General features: G+C 42.1%; 1 protein-coding gene across 1 annotated transcript in view; it reads right to left on the bottom strand.

Annotated features, from left to right (window-relative positions):
- wscd2 (WSC domain sialate O sulfotransferase 2) overlaps window positions 1–20,622 on the bottom strand; it is a 49,332-nt gene extending 28,710 nt beyond the window's left edge. The window contains exon 1 of the mRNA XM_085475393.1: window positions 20,108–20,622. The gene's annotated coding sequence lies outside the window, so the exon portion shown is untranslated. The remainder of the gene's footprint in view (window positions 1–20,107) is intronic.
- Between the last annotated feature and the right edge of the window lie 607 nt (window positions 20,623–21,229).

Here is a 21,229-nt window from a genome sequence, read left to right on the forward strand (position 1 = left end):
AAGGCTCTATTAGAGTGGTTATGCAATACTTGATTTTGCATAACGGTTCTGATTCAGGACAGGAAGAGAAAAGTTATTTCACACCCAACAAGATGTGATCTTTAGTAGATTTGGTTTTTAGACGTGTTATACTTAGTCATGACAGAGGCAGAAAAAACATCCAGTTATGTTACATGACTCTGCAGATCCTTTCCAGGTCGCCAATTTTCTTTGCTTTCGTTCTTTTCACCAGTTCGTGAAGTGCAAATCAGCTGTACGGAATCAGCTATGATATCCTCCCACAGTTTTTAAATGGGAAAAATACCGGAAAACAAGTGTTTGGTAAAGCGAGGTTGTGTTTAGTCCGCAGTGGGGGGAAATAAAAAGCAAGGACAGTCATTAACAATGCGTTTGCACACGAGGGAAACACACACTGCTGTGATGGAAACTAGCAATATCAACAGTGGCAGGAAGAAAAGGTTATCAGGACTCTGGTGCCAGCATTACTGGGAGGGGAAATCATTTGAGGTTTCTTCTAATGCCCTCTTTGTCCCTGTTTGTACAACTTCGAGTCCCATCCTGTAAAAGAGCCGTTCTGTGGGACGTCTTCTTTCCTTTAGCAGCAGAGGGGGTTAACAATGATAGCGGCAGCAGCCCTGACCCTCCCCTCACCCTGGGGCCCGTCCTTCCGCTCTCCTGGTGTGTTTGGCCTGCCAGTGCACATTAGCTATGACTGTCAAATCACATCAAACTAAAGATCGCATTCCTCCCCCGGTGACATTACTAAGCATGTTTGTTTTTACACGCAGATTCCTCATTCATCCGGCTGCAAAGTTGCCTTATTGCAGGTCTGAATGAAATGTCAAAGCAGAGGAGTTATTGAGAGCTCCTCTTTAGCATAAAGTGTGTAAATGTGTTTATTTCAACATTGGTTTTAGGTGTTTTTCAATGAAAACTTTATGGAAGACATCTGCAGTCTAGAAAAAGATCCATCTCATGTAAAAACTGAGAAAGCTCAAATAAACCACTGCCAAAGTTTTGCTGATCTGCAGAAGAGATTCAAGTGGCTCGCTCAGCACAGATGGCAACTCTTAGGAGCGCATGACCCCTGAAAACTGGAGTGTGAACATGACTGTGTCGAGTAACAACAGGATTATACTGCCAAAGCAGTTTTCTTCCTTTAGCGTTTGGCAAAAGCTGCTGTGGTATGTGCTACAGTTTTGGCTTCCCATCTTGTTGTAAGCCATTTTAATTAAAACTGTGTTTATCTCACTGTGTGTTCACATTAGTGATTGGCTTAATGCCCAATACACTTCATTAGTGGTGGCCACTCACAAGGAAACTCATCAGCAAAGATGCAAGAATCACCGCACGGCGACAAATCCCATGAAGTAAAGCACTCTGCTCACAAACATTTTATTACGAATGGTTCAATTTTAAACTTTCTCCCAAATCCAACAACATAACTAGGAACCATCACATCCAGCAGGCTCCTGACACCTCAAAGTATCACTTAACATATCCTGTGATAAAGTTTCTAAATATAATGCTCCACTATCAGCGCTGCCTTGTAATGCATGCTGTTTATTATTGGCTCGTCTGTCTAGAACCTCTGTATGTCTGGATATTTTTAAAAATGTGAACTATCTGATAAAAGTATGACAGAATTTGAGTACGTGTGATTAAAAGTGTGTTAAAACTGACTTGGGATGATGGCGTGCTTAAAAGCGAATAATGTAAGCTGTTAGATTTCGTGTGTTTAGACTTTTTCAGAATTATCTGTTTAACTTCATTTTAGGTTTGAGCAACAAACCTTCGGACACGCTGTAACATGTAACTTAAACATTGTGATAAAAGCTCTGAAACTCTGAGTTATAGAAGTTCCATGATGTGCAGCCGATCAGTGTATGAATGTAAACACAGACCGTAAGGTTCAGCAGAGGTTTACGTGACAGAAATAATGATAACACGACGCATATGTTAGCCAAGTTTTAAGAGGATACAAAGTTTACAAGAGGACCAGCACTACCATTTTTATTATTGAGAGCATATTTCAGGCTGACATAATCAGCATGTGTGTAAATAAATGATGATAGCAGATTAATAATCCACAAATATTTGGCTTTCATCCACCAAAGTTCAAGGTCAACTCAATGATTTATTTGTCAAATATTTACAAATATTGTCAACATATGGAATAGCACCATATAGGATTTAAAACTCCGTGAAGTGCTACCTTATCGTGGTGGAGGGGTTTGTGTGTCCCAGGGATCCCAGGGGCTATGTTGTCTGGGGGCTTTTGCCCCTTGGTAGGGTCTCCCATGGCAAATAGGTCCTGGGTGAGGGACCAGACAAACAGTGATTCAGAAGACCCTTATGCCCCGCCCTGGAGCCAGGCCCAAGGCCCGAGGGCGAGCGTCTTGGGCCCAAGGCCCGAGGGCGAGCGTCTTGGGCCTTGGTCCATGGGGCCCGGCCGGGCACAGCCAGAAAAGGGGACATGGGCCCATCCTCCCGCAGGCCCACCACCCGCAGGAGGTGCCGTAGGGGTTCGGGTGCATTGTGTGCCGGGCGGCGGCCAGGAGTGGAGGCCCTGGCGGACTGATTCCCGGCTACCAAGACTGGCAATTGTGACATGGAATGTCACCTCTCTGGTGGGGAAGGAGCCTGAGTTAGTGCGTGACGTTGAGAGGTACCGGCTAGATATAGTCGGGCTCACCTCTACGCATGGCTTGGGCTCTGGAACCAGTCTCCTGGAGAGGGGCTGGACTCTGTCTCAGTCAGGAGTTGCCCCTGGTGAGAGGCGGCGGGCTGGGGTGGGTATTCTAATATCCCCTCGGCTTGCTGCCTGTACGTTGGGGTTCTTCCCGGTGGACAAGAGGGTTTGTTCCCTGGGCCTTAGGTTCGGGGAACGGGTCCTGACTGTCACCTGCGCTTATGCGCCGAGTGGCAGTTCAGAGTACCCAGCCTTCTTAGAGTCCCTGGGTGGGGTGCTGGAAGGTGCTCCACCTGGAGACTCTGTTGTCCTGCTGGGAGACTTCAATGCTCACGTGGGTAACGACAGCAAGACCTGGAGGGGCATAATTAGGAGGAACGGCCTCCCTGATCTGAACCTGAGCGGTGTTTTGTTATTGGACTTCTGTGCAAATCACAGTTTGGCCATAACAAACACCTTGTTCGAACATAAGAGTGTCCATAAGTGCACGTGGCACCAGGACGCTCTAGGCCGCAGGTCGATGATCGATTTTGTAATCATATCACCAGACGTGCGACCATATGTTCTGGACACTCGGGTAAAGAGAGGGGCTGAGCTGTCAACTGATCACCACCTGGTTGTGAGTTGGATCAGGTGGCGGGGGAGGATGCTGGACAGACCCGGTGCACCTAAACGCGTAGTAATGGTGTGTGACGCTGCTGTATTGAGCTGTGGCTGCAAGATGGTTGGTGCCTGTTGTGGTGGTAACCCCGAACCAAATGGTGGACACCAGAGGTGAGGGGGGCTTATCGGGCTTGGTTAGCCTGTGGGACTTCGGAAAGAGCTGACAGGTACTGACAGGCCAAGTGGAATGCGGCTCGGGCAGAAGCAAAAACTCGGGTGTGGTAGGAGTTCGGAGAGGCCATGGAAAAAGACTTTTGGACTGCCTCGAAGAGATTCTGGCAAACCGTCAGGCGTCTCAGGAGAGGAAAGCGGTGCTCTACCTGCACTGTGTATAGTGCTGGCGGAGCGCTGCTCACTTCGACTGAGAAAACTGTCGAGCAGTGGAAGGAATACTTCGAGGACTTCCTTAATCCCACTGACACGTCTTCCGAGGAGGAAGCAGAGGCTGGGAATGAGAGGGATGACCAGCAAATTTCCGGGGGCGAGGTCACTGAGGCAGTTAAACAGAGGCACCGGGGAGCCCCTGGTGTGGATGAGGTCCGCCCCAAGTTCCTGAAGGCTCTGGACGTTGTAGGGCTGTCCTGGCTGACACGCCTCTACAATGTTGCGTGGAGATCAGGAGCAGTACACGTGGACTGGCAGACCAGGGTGGTGGTCCCCATTTTTAAGAAGGGGGACCGGAGGGTGTGTTCCAACTTCAGGGCCCACGACTCGGCCCCGGATAAAGCGGAAGAGGATGGATGGATGGATTTAAAACATCAAACTGATGATAATGCTCTGCAGAGCTTTTTAGATAGCCTTTGTTTCTTACTGCCACTGTTTGTATTGACAATACACAGGCATGTAGGGAATCATACATGAGGATGTTAAATATCATGTTACTTTCTTGTGATTTTGTTATAATATATATGAATACATGTACAAAGTTCCTGAATAAGTATAATATCTTTGGAAAACAAGATAAACGTGACCAAAAACCTTTACCAAACATGAAGGCTACACATGTATATCTATAGCCACATAAACAAAAAATAATTATACTCAGTATCTCAAGTACATGAAAATGGGTTTGAACAGGACAAATTAACAAAATCCTGCACTGTGCACTTGTTTTTACTGCACCACAAACCTCTTAAAGTAAGTTCAATGAGAACAAATAAAAAAATGAACACATGTAAAATACAATGCAAGTCCTTTAAATGTAAATATTGCCCAGACAGAGAGCTGCCTTGGGGGAGGTTTGTGCTTTCTCTTGTGCTTCTGCATGTTGTTTATTCAGAGAGGTACATTACGACGGAAGTTCAACACTGCCATGCTTTCTCAGGGTTAGCTGGCTTAAAAAAAAATCCAGTTGGCAATAACCAGTGTCACATCTGTGGTTATCAACTGTTTCTGTGTGCTCGCTTAAAAAGGGGTATTTCACACCTCATATGACTCATCTTCCACACAAAATGAGTGCCGCCTACTAAATGGTAAAAAGAATCTACGAAGACTACAAAAAATATAACAGCAACCATGTTGAAGGAAGGCAGGACAGGAATGCTGCAGAAAGCGTAAAATAAGTTTATTTTGAGTTAATATATTTATTCTAACGCTGAAACATTAAAGCTTACGTCCTATAGTGAAATTAATTTTATTGATTCAACAAGTATTGTTGGTGTTCTGACACATATAAAAGTATGAAGGCATTATCTGCACATTGTCCTGCACATTCCCAGCAAAAAATCGATGCATTAGTATTAACTAGTATTAAAAGAATTGGTGAAAATGTGCCATTTTCAGCAGTTTTTAAAGTGAAACTCCTGACCATTTTTCCATTCATAATCCAACCAAATTGTGGATTTGGATCAGAGTTAGCCACCTGAATGTACAGAATATATATCACTACATCTTAAACCCACAACTGCAAGCACGTAAACATTTGGGGCACTAATCTTAGCACTGAAGAAAAGAAAGGAAACGGTAAGCCTGCTAACAAACACGACACACACACACTCACATCTTTTTTTTCTCATCAGAGATAATAATTGTAAAATACGACCTTTGTCAAATCACATCCTGCCCTGGAGAAAACTCAGTCCCGACCACTGCATCACTATGAATCATCTAACTGCTTAATTATTAGTTTATCAGCATAAGTTTACGGAGAGACACTACGACAACAATCATTCATCTTCCCCAAAACAACACTGAGAAGTTAATTATTCAATTCAGGAAAAGAGCGTCTGCTTGATATTTCAACATGTACGTGACATTTCTTTTTCTTTGCCAATGTTGAAACAAGCAGTCGCTGTATTCCTTCGTGTTGTTACCTGGCCCGGTTAGTTAACCTCCCCCAAAAGCCAGTGGTAATTATGAACAGCATTACATTTGTTATTGGAGAGAGCTGAATGCACCAATGAGAGGAAAACATTTTAAGAACAACCCCCCCAAAAGCTTAAAAATTAAGCCCAGGATGGCAGGGAAAAGGCATCATTGTAATCCTGATAAAACTCCAGGTCCATTAAGCTCAGTGGTGACTTTTACTCAGAAAAAGAAGAGGTAAATTAAAGGGTCTAAAAATAATGTAATCCTCTCCTTTGACTAGCCCACAGTAGCATTAAGCTGCAGAGCTTTAATAGAGTCACTGATGATCATGAACATTTCCACCAGAGCAGAGTGATAAGCAACTTATACAGTGAAAGCAAAGTGGAAGTGATAGAATAATAGCTCTATTGTGACTGCGGACACGAAGCAGCAGAGTTCAATTAGGAACGAGCAAAAAGCCAAAATCCGGATTAGCACAAAATTTTCTGTATATTTAAAAGAATGGAGAAAATAATGAAATAAGAAAAAGTAAGTTGTTTGACTCTATTTCGGGAGAGAACAGCTGGAAATGTTTTTGATGCCAACCGAATGACAGTTCTGGTATTAATGTGTCAGCAAGCTCCTAACAGAGATAAACATCCCAGATGCCTGCTGTGTGACTTTCTGACTCACCCTCGCTAGCTGCAGCACCCAGATCCCAGTTGGCCACATAGACGGGCATTTGAGAAACAATCACTTGAATTGGTTCTCTTTAATGGCTTCATAAAAGAAGTAATTATTCTGCAGCGGGAAGGCGCTGTCAATGGGAGATCAAATGATGTCTTCCACTATCCAACCTTAACAAAGCTCCTCATTCAGGACCTTACAGGGTATCTGCAGCTTTTTCTCAAAAAAGGAAAAGAGCTTGGTTTTTTGTTTTTTTTGCCCCACTTCTCTTCTCGCACCTTCTCTAAGCACACAGGATCTCTGCTTTAATTAAAAGTGAATTCTCAAAGCTCAGCTCTGCTGTGAATCTCAGCGCTCTCTGCTTCAATACGCTTAAGGAGGGGATTGCGGAGGGTTTTCAGTAAATGTTTAGTTGGTGAGGAGGAAGAAGAGGAGGAGGAGGAGGAGTGTTGGAGGTAAGGAGGGGAAAAGTCGTGTGGAAAAATGGAAAGTTTCAACAGTCAACAATTAATCTAAAAGCACAAGACTCATTCACTAGAGAAAATGTAGTCATTTATTAAGAGAGAACAAGGCAAGAGCTTAGACTTTAGAAAAGTGCAGTGCTGCAGCACTCATGAACGTGCATTTGCCTGATCTGTATTTGGTATCACTCATTATCAAACATATTAATATTTATGGGAAGCTGTTTACTATTTGTGAGCTGGATTTTTGAGTACTCTTCATTTAGTGCCCACTGTTACCATCATTGTTTGTGGGAAACATATTAGCATGGCTGAAGCTCTGCTCCACTTATTGGATCTGCTCCATTTATTGTTATTATTTATGACAATAAATCACTTTTTTGAGGGCCTAAACATGTTTGAAAACTCACGGGTTTTGCATGCGCATCACAAATAAGGATTCAATATTTTAAGGATCTCAGCACCCTCGGCACATACTCTGGCCTACATGAATGAAATTTGTTGCACATTAGATTTCCACTGTGGGATCAACACATGACATACAGCAAGACATACAGTGTAACTACTGAATGCTCAGTAATGCCGCCTAGTGGGCACAGGAAGTGATAAGTAACAAGTTTACGCAACAGCCAGTTAGATTCCAGGACACATGGCTATACTGTTGATGTCCTTAATCAAGATTCCGACTTCCACTTGAAAGCATGAAAAGCGCCATCGATATGGATAAAAGAGTGAGGACCACGTCATCTCTGCTCAAAGCTTTAATTCTTTTTTGTTTGGGAAAATTATACTTTGAGGGGAAATGAGCATAAATAATCTGCTAAATTGTATTCTCTGCTTAGTGCCAGACAACAACACTAGCATCACTCAGGAGTGTGAAAAACAAGGCCAGGGGACCAGAATAAGCCTGGCAAAGACCCAATCCGGCCCACTGGTAACCTTTGGAAAATGTGATGAAGGGCATCATTTCCTGCTAAACAATTACAATTAAAAAGCATGAAAGTTCCTGTTATTTTCACTATCTACCATAGAAATTATAGAAATAAAGTGGGCCCACAAAGGGGAAAAAAGGAGATTTTCTGGGCAATGAGCTGCCAGAACTTTTTCTGTAATTTTACAAATTTATTTATTTGTGCTGCATTTACTACATAACCATTTTTTATTTTATTTTTTATTCTTCTTTGTCTTATATTAAATGGGATTAAATATGTAATTAAACATGTGACACACTGACAGAAATGTGGGTTTTACTGGTTCGGCCCACTTAAGGTCAAAGTGGGGTTTATGTGGTCCACTGAGTTCTAACATAAAAGGTTTAGAGGCCTTCGTTACTTATTTATCAAAATAAAATGTTGTGTTAGTGTTAGCACTGCACTCGTCCATGATGCACATAATCCACCGTCTTTGCCAAGACAGTTGATCAAACACAATTCGGTTTTCTGCTATTCCCTCTTGCTGAGTGAAACGGCAGTGCTAGAGCTCATCTCTGATTTAAAGACCACTTAATGTAGAAACAACAAAGGGGACTTACTTAGAATCGGCTTAGCAGTTTAGTTGTATCTCGCAAAAAAAGACCTCTACATAAGTCATTGGGAGGAGGTCAGAAAGAGTGGAGGGTGTATAAAATGCGGGGTTTCAGAAGAGATGAGAGCTCTGGATCCTCAGTCCCACATGTTTTTGGCAGCAATTAGTTATAGCATATAAATGGACTACCAAAAACAGAGCTGGAAGAACAGTGACTATTGGATTTGCATTCACCAAGCGGACAGAATAAAACAACTGCCAACGCAAGCTTGTGGTTATCTAAGCTCGTGTGCATCTAAGCATATGCTCGCCATCGTGTTTTCCGTGCCGGCTTGGGTTGGCCAGGAGATGTTTTTACATGTTATTGCCCACGAGTGACCACAAAAAAATGAAAGAGATTTGACAGATGAGGAAAAAAAGCTGAATTATCCCTTTACAAGTGCAAATATGCATAATTCTATTTTTTTTTTTTAGCAGAATCACTACTGCAGATCAGAGGTTTGACCGCTTTTCGTGCTAAAAACACCAAAAGGAAGCATCTTTCGTTTGTAATGATCCGAACTGCATCCTCTCGTACTCATGGAGTACGGCTTAACTTATTCCCTGAGGAAGATGTTGACACAACTGTCCTTGTGTATCACACAGCTCCTTCTGGACCGCTAGGCAGAGTAAGAACAGAAAAACAGTCGAGTGCTTGGTGGTGCAGCAGGAGGGGAGACAGACCCTCCACTGTATGACACGCATTCAAGCTCCCATGTCAACGAGCAGCCACTCTGCTGAAGTGTCTTTAAGCAAAGAGCTGGATCCTCCAGCACTGTTGTTCTGCAGCTCTTCACTCTCACCTCCCACAGCAAGGGGAAAATGAAAGGAACACTGTTGTTATTGTTACGCAAATACAATGAACAATAGAGCAGACAGGAAATACTCGTTAAACGAAACAATCATTAACGTGGGTTTCAAACGCTCTGAAGACACTTTTGTTTTTACGCCATAGGTATTAACAAAATCTCACTTCCTGTATTCTGAAGTCTTTTCTGGTTCCTGTGAGGAATCACAGTGGTCTAAACCCTATGCAGCTGAAACTGTTGTCACCTAAAGAAATCATTTCAAATTTATTGATTAGATTTTTTTTTTAAATAAATTAAGACTTTGACGTTTGAGTACTACATATGTCTGGAACACTCCCAACATGATTAAAGAGGTTACTCAGCAAGCTGTGTGGACTATAAAAGGTGATCCTGTCCATGGCACCACATGCTGGGATGACTTCAGCAGATATAAAATCTTGAAACTACAAGCTGCTGTCTCAGCATGAAGCTCAACAAACAACAGGATTCTGTAAAAGACTCGGGTATGTGGTATTTTTCCACTTCATTCTGTCACTTTATGTGCTTTTTAGATTTAAAGAAAATTCTCATTCTCTTCGGCGCGAGCAAAAACTACACCAGCATGTCTGTTGCCTAACATTTCAATGCATGTAAAACGTCCCTCATTCCTATTTCTCCAAGTATCATTACACAAATTATATATGATGAATGTGATATTATTGCATTGTTATTTGCTACATTTCACCCTTCCATCTGATTAATGTAGAAGCTAATCTGCAGTGTCTGCAGAAATACATTATATTGCATTTGTTAATAATATACTTTATCTATGACATCTGAACCTAAATAGGTGCCAGTTAGTAAAGTAAAAAGTGTGACATTTTCTGGGAAATATATGGCGGAGGAGAAGCAAATAAATGCAAAACGTACCTCAAAATCTTTTGTAAGCACTCAGCTGGAGTCCACTACATAAAAGCATACGTTTTCCCAGAAAGCGGATGAAATGATCCGTTTTGCAATTCTAAAAAGTTAAACAGCAAACATCTTGAGCTAAGTTCCTTATGAGATTGCAGTGACAGTTGAGTAGTTATATATGTTGAAATAAACCACGAAAAAAACATCAATGTTTTCAATTTACAGTGTTTGCACAGACCGCCGCCCCAGCAGAGCAGAAGCTTATGCAGCCAAAGCATATGTTTTGAATCATGACTGAAAATTATTTTCTCACTTCACTGGAGAAATGTTCTCCTGCCGCTAGTATTGCAGAAGTCTATATTGCATTTACCACCTACACAAACAACCCACAGCAGAATCTCAAGTAACTGACACCCATACTGGTGGAGTGTCAAAACAGCAACTTATCTGCACTGAACATAACAGCAGCCTCGTACCGACTGACTTTATTTTACTTTACAAAAAAGATAATGAAAGGATAGCATGACAACAGTCTGCTCATCTGTCGTGGAGCGCTGTTGTACACAAGCTGTTTAGCAGTTTTTGATGAGCTGTTCGGTGTGAACAATTACGCAGGGCAGTGGTCTGGATGCATTCATTGGAGGAACATGAAGAGCGTACATATAATAGGATGCTCTGTAAGCACGCCTCGCAAAATGTGTAGTGAACCGCGCGCCTCATCAGCATCGCGCAAATCTCCGTGCAAAAGGTCGAGCAGCACCAGAGGCCTACTGTCAACATATCTTTTCCAATTAGATATGAAGATTGTTAGAGGCCTCGCTGCTTTTACGTTCTATTTTTATTCAAATGATGGTGTTGTTGATAAGTTGCTGATGTTCTGATGTCCTCGCTGTTGGTCCCGTCAGTTCAATATTCCCATGACTGAACACTGATAATAACCACAGCGATAATGTGCATGTCAAATTCACACGTATTTTAAGACTGGGGGGAACTAAGTGGGTTTTGTGTAGGAGTATGTTAAGATATGCACTTCCTTTACTTAAGAACTTTTCATTAGTTTCTTTTTCTTTAATGTAATTTGGCAGAATATCGAACAGAATTTAGGACAAGGACTATCTGCCTTCTCTAAATTCTGCTTTGTTTTGAAAATCAAATCCTTTGAAGAAAAGGAAGAGAAAGAGAAAGCTTAAACTTTGTGTGTGCATGTCTGTGTCTGTGTGTGGTAATGCAGTGTTGTGCCACACTATTGTGATGTGCAACAAAATTACCATAACATAAATTATTTAAATTTTAAGGTGACAACTTGGTAATTATGTGAAGATTTAGGTTGAGGTCAGGTTCACAGGAGTTGAGGTTTATTCGTTTTGCTAAATTGGCAGCAGGGATTTAAGAGTCTGCTATCTCCCCAACACGCATATTTTTATATTTCCAATTATAAATCTTTGCTTCAGCTAAGAATGTTAATGTAAGTCACAAAACAATGCTTTCACAATAATCTGCTCACGATAATCAAAATACGGTGATTCTTCTACGGTGCATATCTGGTATAAGCCACGAGAAATAACTCCAAGGAACCAAAAATAAATTATGCAGGAATTTGTTTTGCATGCTTGCAAAACTGATTTTTGGCAAGAAAAAGCGTTGTTGATGCTTTGTCCCACTTTGAGTTTTCACATCTTACTTCAGCATTAACCCAAAGAATATATGTAATGCAATAACGGGATTTGTCTTTAGAAAACCATGAAGAAAATAAATAAGTACAAAGTGCAAAATTGAAAACAAACCAAGTCAAAATCAGGTCTCCTGGTTTCTAAATAACAGAAACAGAAACTAACACAATGGAAACCAAACTAAGTAAAGCTGAAAAAGAATCCATCTGACTTAAATCTGCAGATATCTTGGTTTTGCTGCATACTGACAAAATGCCAAACACTGTTTGGCCGGAAAGGAGTGGCCTGGGAAATAAAAAGAAGACCACTTCCTGTGGATACTGTAATTATGAATCTTCACATATCCCTCAAACAAAAATATGGAAAAAAATGTTTATAAAAAACCAAAATATAATGATAAAAGATGTATGTGTTTCAAATAAATAGATTCAAAGTAAGCAAGTTATGCATGATAATACTGGACAAACAGAGGAAAAAATAAAAGGACGCTTGTATGGCACCTTTGGAAGTTTGAGAAATGCTGACTAGGGCTGAACGATATATCGCATTTGCGATAATATCGCGACATGATCAAGTGCAATTTTCTAACCGCAAAGGCTGCGATTATACTGCGATTATATTATACAATTCATGGGCTGCATCCTCCTGAGGCCGCATTTGTAGACCGATTACGTCACAGCGACGCGCCGAAGGCTGTCCAAATTACTACCATATCCCAGAATTCATAGCGCGGCCCAGCCAAACTCCAGTTTCCAGCAATGGCGGCCGCTACTAAGTTTTAAAATTACTCATACTAATCTTTCTGGGTCACAAAATAAACTTTTAACATATTTTCAGGCGAGAAAGTAGTTGTGTAAACATCAAATATCTGCTCGGTTTATCAAGATATCCCATATTTGCAAAAGTGCTTCGACGTTTTCAGAGGCGTCTGCTACCCACCAGCTCGACGGCTAGCCGGGAGCTCGAGGGTTACTGATGCGGCCGAGAACGGCACAACTCCCGGCACATCATTTTCAGATCACCGCGGAGTTTCGCTGCTCGGGTTAAACGTAATATATAAGTCACTTAGACAACCTAAAAATGTTATTGTTGGGCTTTTTTCAGTGTTTTGTTTGTTCGTGAGTAAATCGGTTTGGCTGAGATTAAAGTTATTAGATTAGATAAAATAAAACTTTATTAATCCCCCGGGTGGGTTCCTCCTTGGTTTTCACACAGCTGACTAAACGTCAAACAGAAAACTTATTAAACAGAAGTATGAGACAGTCGAGAATTTACACCAGTGTCTGGTTATATTTTAGATAGCAAGAAGCAGACGGCCGAGTTTATTAAACTCCACCGAGACAGCGGTGACGCTAATCAGAACTAGACCGTCCAATTTCACGCCTTTAAATTTTAAAGGCGTGTTTGTGTGTGTGTTTATACAATTGCTATTATGTTTGAACTTTATGTGTAATGTTACTGACTGCAGAGATCAGTAAGATGTGTGTATTTTTTATTTATTAGTTTTATTTATTTAATATTATTTTTTAATTGAATGACTGTCTAGTAGTTCACAGATGTCGAAAAACTGAGTGTGGTAAAGCCACTGATTTTGTTTATGTATATTTCTGCAATCTGCACATTGTACTGACTTTCATTTTAATGTTTACACCAGGGTTCCTTGTCAGCACTTTATGCTCAGATGTTTGTAAGCTAAAAATAAACTATTGTGTATGTTCAAATATACTGTTGTGATTGAAGAAGTTAAATAAAAATGTCAGTCATCAATTCATGCATCACCTCATGTCATCATAACAGAGGTCTGTCTTCCAGGAAAGAACAGTTTAAAATTAATGTAATATAGTATTGGCCATACTATATGATGTATTGCTTGTCTTTGTTTAATAATACAGAAGACAAATACCTTAAAAAATAATCGCATATCGCATCGCAATCGCAATATTGGGGCAAAAAATCGCAATTAGATTATTTTCCATAATCGTTCAGCCCTAATGCTGACGCAGTGGTGCAGGGTTGTATTGTTCTGATAACAAGATGCACTGTGTATTATTGAAAGTGACAGAGCATTTCAGGGCAGTGGTTTCCTATTGCATTGTTATGTAAGTGTTGTTTGAGACTAATAAAAAAGATAGAAGCTGGTATCTCCCATGCACACAGCCCTTCTGCTTCGAGGGTTGAAACAGAAGCAGGTTCATTTAAAATGAGGTTGGTAGGGGCTCGTCAGACCCATCTTCTCCCGCTGTCTCATGAATTTCACTCTGACCAGTATATCTTAGAGATTCTTGTTTTTCCCAATGGCTTATGCTACAGTAGACGTAGAAATGGCTACAGTATCTGGGGATTTCTGACAGCTGCTTGCTTTGGGCTCGCAGAAAGGAGCGTGCCTCAGTGCTGCAGCCTGTATGAATAAAATATGATGTGCACATAGAGTAGTGCTTCACTGTTGCTCTGATGCAACATGGAACAACATCTCTAAAGCAAAGGAAGAGAGAAGAGAGCTGCCTGTGTTTACAACTGAGTATGTGAGATACAGAAACGGAAGTCTATGAAGCAACTGCGTGACGACAGTGAGGTGCTCAGTAATTTTCCCAAGGAAATTCTCACATTTCAAACATGCAGTTGCATTTATTTAAATTCTCCGTTCACCTGGGCCCCAAATACACATTTACTCACTTCCTTCTTCTTCTTGTGGTGCAAAGAGCTTTGGTTTTTATCTCCACCTCCCTAAGGGACTGTGCATTAGAAGAAATAAACCCACTGAAGTCTGCGGACTAAGCTGTGAACACAGCAAAAACAAAACAAACACAAAAAACACAGAGGCGAAGATTTATCATGGAGTACTTTGGATTATGAATTCTTTAAGGTCTGGAATAAACAGAGAGCGATTAGCCCCTCTAAAAGGCCCTGTAGTTAATCCAGGAGAGTGCTGAACATTCGAGCAGTCATTTCCAGGCTGGGTTACTTCTCATGGTTTCTGCATTTACTGCTCTGCATGTGGGAAATGTTGTGGAGATGATATCTCTAAAAGGATAGACGTGATAATGCATTCATACTGTGTTAGGTCAAAAACAAATAAACAAGAGACTGCAGGAACTGATTAGAGCCTGATCTGTAGCATATTTAAGTAGTAATTGTTCAGATGACACAACAGAATTCCCATATGCTGCAAACTACTTAGCATGCAAGCAGAGAAGTCTAAATAAACAGCTGAAAGTTGTGGATAAATAGCTGAAGTGTCACAGTATGAAAGGAGAGCTTCTTGAACAATTCCAGGATGTTTTGTGTGGATTCACGAGGGCAAGTGTTTTCTTAACGAAATAACACAGAATAACTGCATAAAGTAATTTCTTCAAGAGGCCGGGAACCACTAGAGTCGAGAGCCTGACACTGAAAATAATGTGTTTTGAGCCGAGTCTGAGTGCAGCCAGATCGCGTTTAAGTTGCCAGTTGACTGAGGAGAGGGGCTGAACTGGGAGTCGGTGAGGCACCGAGTGAAAACTCGAGCTGAGTCATCCTACCACCCCCGAGCAACCTGGGAAACATCTGCACCATCACCGAGAGAGGGGAGGTGATGAGGGTTGACATGGCGTGGCGATGGGCTCGTGCTTGACCAGGCGTGGTGCAGTCACTGCGTGTGATAGCTCCCAACATCTCATCCAACCTGAGCAGCATTACTGACAGATGGAGAACATTAGCACAGAGGAGGAGTTCATGTGTGCGCGCTCTGCTCACTGCCAGATTCAGAAAAGTAGCCGATAAGGGGATAGACTTAGCCGCTTATCCTGCTTGCTGCTGGAAATTAATGGAACAACATGTAAGGCTGAGTGTAAGAATAATAAGCCCCTACTTTAGGCGTGCCGTGTATAAATAGGCGCAGCTTGGTTACCGATGCACATCTTTCAGATGAAATCCCAGGAAATGCAATTACTGAGCAAACAACTGTGGTAAAAAAAAAAGTGCAAGTATTTACCCTTTAATGACACACTCCCAACAGGAAATGAGTGAAAGTAGTTTATCCATTTAAAAACCCGAGTATCCTGTTATTTCACGGGCAGATGAGTGGTTTGGGGAGGAACAAAATGATGCACATTTTGATTTGCCCAAGTAGTTCATTTTACAGCAACCTGACAAATTTCTCTAGCAAGTGTGACGGCCGAATTAGGGAGCAGCATGCTGAAAGGAGAGCTGAAGCCAGCGCTGACACTGACTGCACAAGTTGACAGACCTGGAGGGGGCTCCACTCCTTCAGATTCTTTATCACACCGGGGCTCCTGCTGCTGTGCTGCAGTATTGTTGGGACAGGGTTTATCAAAATCTTCTGACATCCTCTTTAAAGCAAAAGCATGTCTAATTCTTTACGGTGCAGTCTGGAAGTTGATGGATGTGTTTTTACAGACTGACTAACACTGCTTGGAGTTATGTTCCCAATGCTGAGAGAGCACCACAGGGCTGGAACATGGAAGGAACATCTTCTTTATTGACCTAATAAAACTAATCAAAGAATCCCAGTGTTTTGCTGTCATTAAATTATACTTTGTAGCCAATATCTTTAACGACACTGTAAACAAATTACGTCTCGTTATCGCAACTCCCACATTACTCAGCTTCCTTAATCGGACTATAAATAACTTTTATGTGGAAAAACTCATTTAGGACTATAAAAGGCAGCTTTTTGGTTAAGGTCAAGAACATTACCCAGAGACTTGCACGGAGGCATGCGGTCAGACAGTCTTGGTCTCCGGTTCCTAAAAGCGGAGTTAGTAAACTACATTTTTTCCCCCATTTAAAGCCTCTCCTGTTGCCAGATTGGACTTCTGTTGGGGCAGCAGGTATAAAACACAGAGCCCAGCAGTTTAACACCAACAAAAGGCTTCTTGTGAAGCAGGGATCGAGTTGAAGAAAGAACAAGGAGGTCTGCTACTCAAGGTGAACAATTACAGTAGTGATGTACTAATCCCGCCGACAGGCAGAGTCTCAAGGTCAGCTGTAGACCACAGAAAATGTGTCTTTTAAAGTCACCTTTTTCTCCTTATCGTCTGCTCCTTATCTTTTTCCATTTTACCCAATTTACACTCTATTTACCCTCCCTCTCAAACACCTACAACATCACGCCGTCTGACTAGACGTTAGCAATCAGAGAACTGCGAGGCAGCCTGATGGCACAGAGAACAAACAAGGAGCTCGAGACCCTGACACAACAGTAAATGTTTTGATAGTTCCAGTTCAAGGACAAAGCTTTAGAAGAGAAGAGCATGTTTTCCACATTGGGTGAGTACCAATCTATGTAGCCAACAGAAAAATCTGTTTAATTACAATTATCTGCTGAGAAAATACACCCTGTGTTCAGAAAACTAAAGGACCTGATTGCACGGTTAAGCGCGGGGTGAATGCAATTTGACGGCAGGTGTTGCTTTTGGATTGCACGAGAGGTTGGCAGTCGCATTTCAACTTTGAACTTTAAATTTCCACAATAACTTAAGAGTAACATGCAAAAAAATGAAATATGGTTCGTGTTCCAGAAACCAAAGAAAGGTTTGTATGACACTGAAAGAGCAACTGATATTTAGCTGCGCTCGAATAATTATGCACCGTGCACTTGATTAAGATATAAAAAGTATGCAATAATTACCTACTGAATGTCTTTGCCTCTGTTTAAAAACACACTCGGTCTGCCAGGATGTAAGGAGATCGACGACATGCAAGCACATAACCTTGCACTGTGACTCAGACAGATACAAACAGAGGCCTCATATTAGCCTCGGTTGGATTAAACATGTCCTCAGTAGGGTGCCTGTGTCTGTCTGAGAGAAAAGCCTGAACAGCAGGTCTCTGAGTTCAAAAATATAATTGGCTTTTACATTATATTCACTCACTGCAAACTGACTGCGAGCACTGTGAAAGGTTTTTTCACCTGATCATCAGAACAGAGACAAAACAGATCGACTTGAAGGTGGTAGACTATATCGTCTAGATGTTTCCTTTTTAACATCGAGGTTGCTTGTCTTCTTCTTCCTCAGTTTATTTGAGCCTGATAAGTGCATCTGCAAATTTAATATCTTTGGACAAAATCCCCCACACTTGACTTACAGATTAGTCTTTCGGGGTTTCCCAGCTTTGTCTGATGTCTGCCTCGCAGTATTTCCTCACCACCTGTCTAGGCTGTCATTATCTGGCTACGTCTCACAGAGGAAGTCTGCCGTTGTGAATAATCCTGGTATAAGCTGAAAATCTGGCTGAAATGTGCACACGGCGAGGGTGACCCACTCCTTCGGCCTGTGCAGCCGTAACACAGTTTTAAAGATTATCCTCTTTCTAAAATCAACTCTTTCTTCAAGGAAACTGAAAAAAATCAGTTACTGACAAACATGAAGGGACAGCGCTAGTTGTGTTTGGTATTCACATCCATGCCACTCACTGTGAAACTACTACTGTGTGTTTGAACGTCAGACACTATAAACAGTCGAAAACCAGCCAAGTATTTAATGCTAAGCTATTTTTGTAGACGCTGTAATGAGGATCTTGACATCCTTTCTTGACGGTAATATATCAGGAAGGAGCGCACCATCCAGTCTAGTGGTGCTGCACCACCCTCACGTCACTGTAATGGCTTTCACAACCACGCAAACTGTGATTCCTCTGGCGATCTTCAAAGCTTGCGTCCACTGGATGTGATCCATGGAATAAGCGCTGGAGGAATTCAAAGCCTTCTCCCTCTGCCGCCAGTCACCCAGTCACTACACAAAGGACTTCATATGTAAGCACATTCAGGTTTCTCACAGTTAATCCTGTGTGTGAAAATCATTCACATTCAGCATCAAGTTAAAAAGAAAACATTTTTTCTTTCAGGATTTCATCTTCATGGTCACCAAGAGGATCCTGGAGATACAAAATGCGGTGACTTTGACCCTGATGATTCACTGCATCGGCAGCAGAATCTATTTGACTTCTGTACAAATATGAATTTCAGCCATCAGCATGTTTCCCTGACGTCTGTTCACTTCTGCCTGAGGGAGGACTGAGCTTGTGGGAGAGCACAGCTAATGTTAGCAACAATAAAATCTATGCGATTTTATTTTTAAACAAGCATCAGCAGGTTCCTGCCTGGCACAAATGAAACCACAACAATATTCAAATGCAGCAGAAATGCAGATTTCCAGTGGTTTCCGCTCAAATAAAGTGAAATCGAAAACGGTTAGGTAATATTTTACAGTGATGTTCACACTATTGATCAATTCAGCTTGGACTAGATTCAGGAGCTATGAACTGAGTGCCATAACAAGCGGTCTATCAGGCTCTATGCTTTTTATTTATTGCCATGACAAGTGCTGAAACACCAGCATGACCAATTAGTCCCATTCATCAATTGATTTTTGAGCATTGTGATCCATCTTAACAGCCACTACGCTCTTCTTCTCCCACCTCCACGCTCCACAATGAGCAGTTTCTCAATACAGTGAACACCAAGGTCATCAGAAACAAGAAGGGTTACTGGAGGTCGCTCAATGTGCATAATATTCTGGTAATGCTGAGGATGAATGATTAAATATAAATTACACATTTACACTGTATTATTTTATTGTTTCTTGATGCAAAATCTCACTTGTACACTTTATAAAAGACAGTGGAAATCTTTTCAAGCCGAGGTAAACCTAAAAAATATTCAGTACACTGCAAAACACTTGAGAGAAGCACTTTAAGAGAACCACATAACCTCAGGTACAGAGACAAACATCCTTGAAAATACTAAAATGGTTTCCCAAACCAAATTTTAAAAAGGCTATGAATACAGGCCTCTTTTCAGAGTCTCAGTTTGCAGCTCTTCAAAAAAAAAATAGCAGGTGGGCTTTAATGAAACGCCAGGATCTTCACACAAATGCTGAAGGGGTTCTGACTGTGGCCACCAGACGGGCACCTGGTTAGACTGACGCATTTTTAGCGACCACTGCTCTGAGGAGACAGCAGAATACGTTGCATTAAAAATATAAAACATTCACTTCCGCACTGGGTTAGTCTGCAACTATGTTAAGAGAATAGCTTCGAAAATCTAGTTCAAATGGATATTTTTAGTACCGGCGGTTCAGTATAAGCAAAACATATGGCCAGTCTTTTCAACAAGTGACAGTCAAATTCTGCAAAAACCATTTCTGAGCTGTGGTTTTTGGTCTGAATCACTATTCCAGAGCAGCTGCACTGCGAGAACATCAGGACTCCTGCAACACCAACACTAAGCAAGCAAGCAAGCGCTGCTTTTGCAGGACATATTTCGAGCTGCTTCAGTGAAAAGGGGAAAAAACATATATATGTGTCCTCTGTGTGTGTGTGTGTGTGTGTGTGTGTGTGTGTGTGTGTGTGTGTGTGTGTGTGAGTAGTCTTCGGGCTTACCTTGAACATGAGTCAGAATAAGGCTCTCAACACAAGCTTTGGTGTTGTTGCAGTTCACAGGACGCAACTCAGCTCAGGATGGTCACCCCTCGGGCTCAGACATGATTCATATCCACGATAACTCGGCCAAAAATGAAGAGCACCATACTCTCAGAAAAGCCCTGTAGCGCTAATGTTAGTTTGTCAATCCCATTAGCCCGTACAGTCTCTCTGTGCTGCTCAATAATCTGCTGTAGTGCAGATGAACCGCTACGCGCTTCCAGCTCTCAGTCCGAGGAGAAAGAGGGAGTAATGTTAATGGCCTCACCAATGGACGAGCCCCTCTGAAACAGTCCGGTCTTCGCCCCGGTGGCTCCAGTCATCTGTTTGGGTCAAACAGCGAACGCATGCGGTGCGTCGACTTGTCGTTTCTGTCGCCCGTCCGATTAGAAGAGGGCTGTTTGACGCGGCGAAGAGGCAGTGCCGCCGCACCGTGTGCCCTGCACTCCCACGCGGACCAACAGCACTGCCTGCTGTACTTAAAGAGACACAGCAGAGCACACAGAGGCGCAGCAGTCCCCGCACTCCTCCCGACGCTCAAGCTTTCCGGGCCACACAGGTGACCACTCAGCGCGGCGACGATGCGCTCCCCTGCGGATAAGCTGATAAAAAATGCGATTTTCATTCAGGACGGGGTGCAGTGTTTGCACATGCAAGCGGTCTGCGTGGGTTATATGTTCTGCGATGGATCGACCGTCCAAAAGTTTGGGTATCCTTATTTAGGATTCTCCAAAAGGCAATTATAAGGCCTCGTTTTGTTTTGCTTTGCACATTTTCATAACTTGGAAAAGCAAAGTTTTGGAAAGCAAACACTTTCCAAAGCTTGATAAACTTCCAACATGTTGCCTAGCAGCCTGAGCAGTTTGTTAGACGCTCAAAATGCTCACAAAACACAAACGATTTCAGGTAGATGTTTCCTCAGCTCAAGAAATAGCATGAACCTTTGAGGTTATGTTGAGGTATGAACACCAAGGAATCAGGGTGGCAAGTAAGGCAACTGTGCAGCCATGTCTGCACAATAAGACCTTTATGGAGGAGTTATCCAGGCTAAAAAAAAGTCTTATGCATTTTAAGAAGAAGAAA

Source organism: Copadichromis virginalis, linkage group LG12, assembly GCF_057382275.1.
Source record: "Copadichromis virginalis isolate Kocher_CV1m ecotype Utaka linkage group LG12, C_Virginalis_male_GT1.1, whole genome shotgun sequence".
NCBI classification, from domain to species: domain Eukaryota; kingdom Metazoa; phylum Chordata; class Actinopteri; order Cichliformes; family Cichlidae; genus Copadichromis; species Copadichromis virginalis.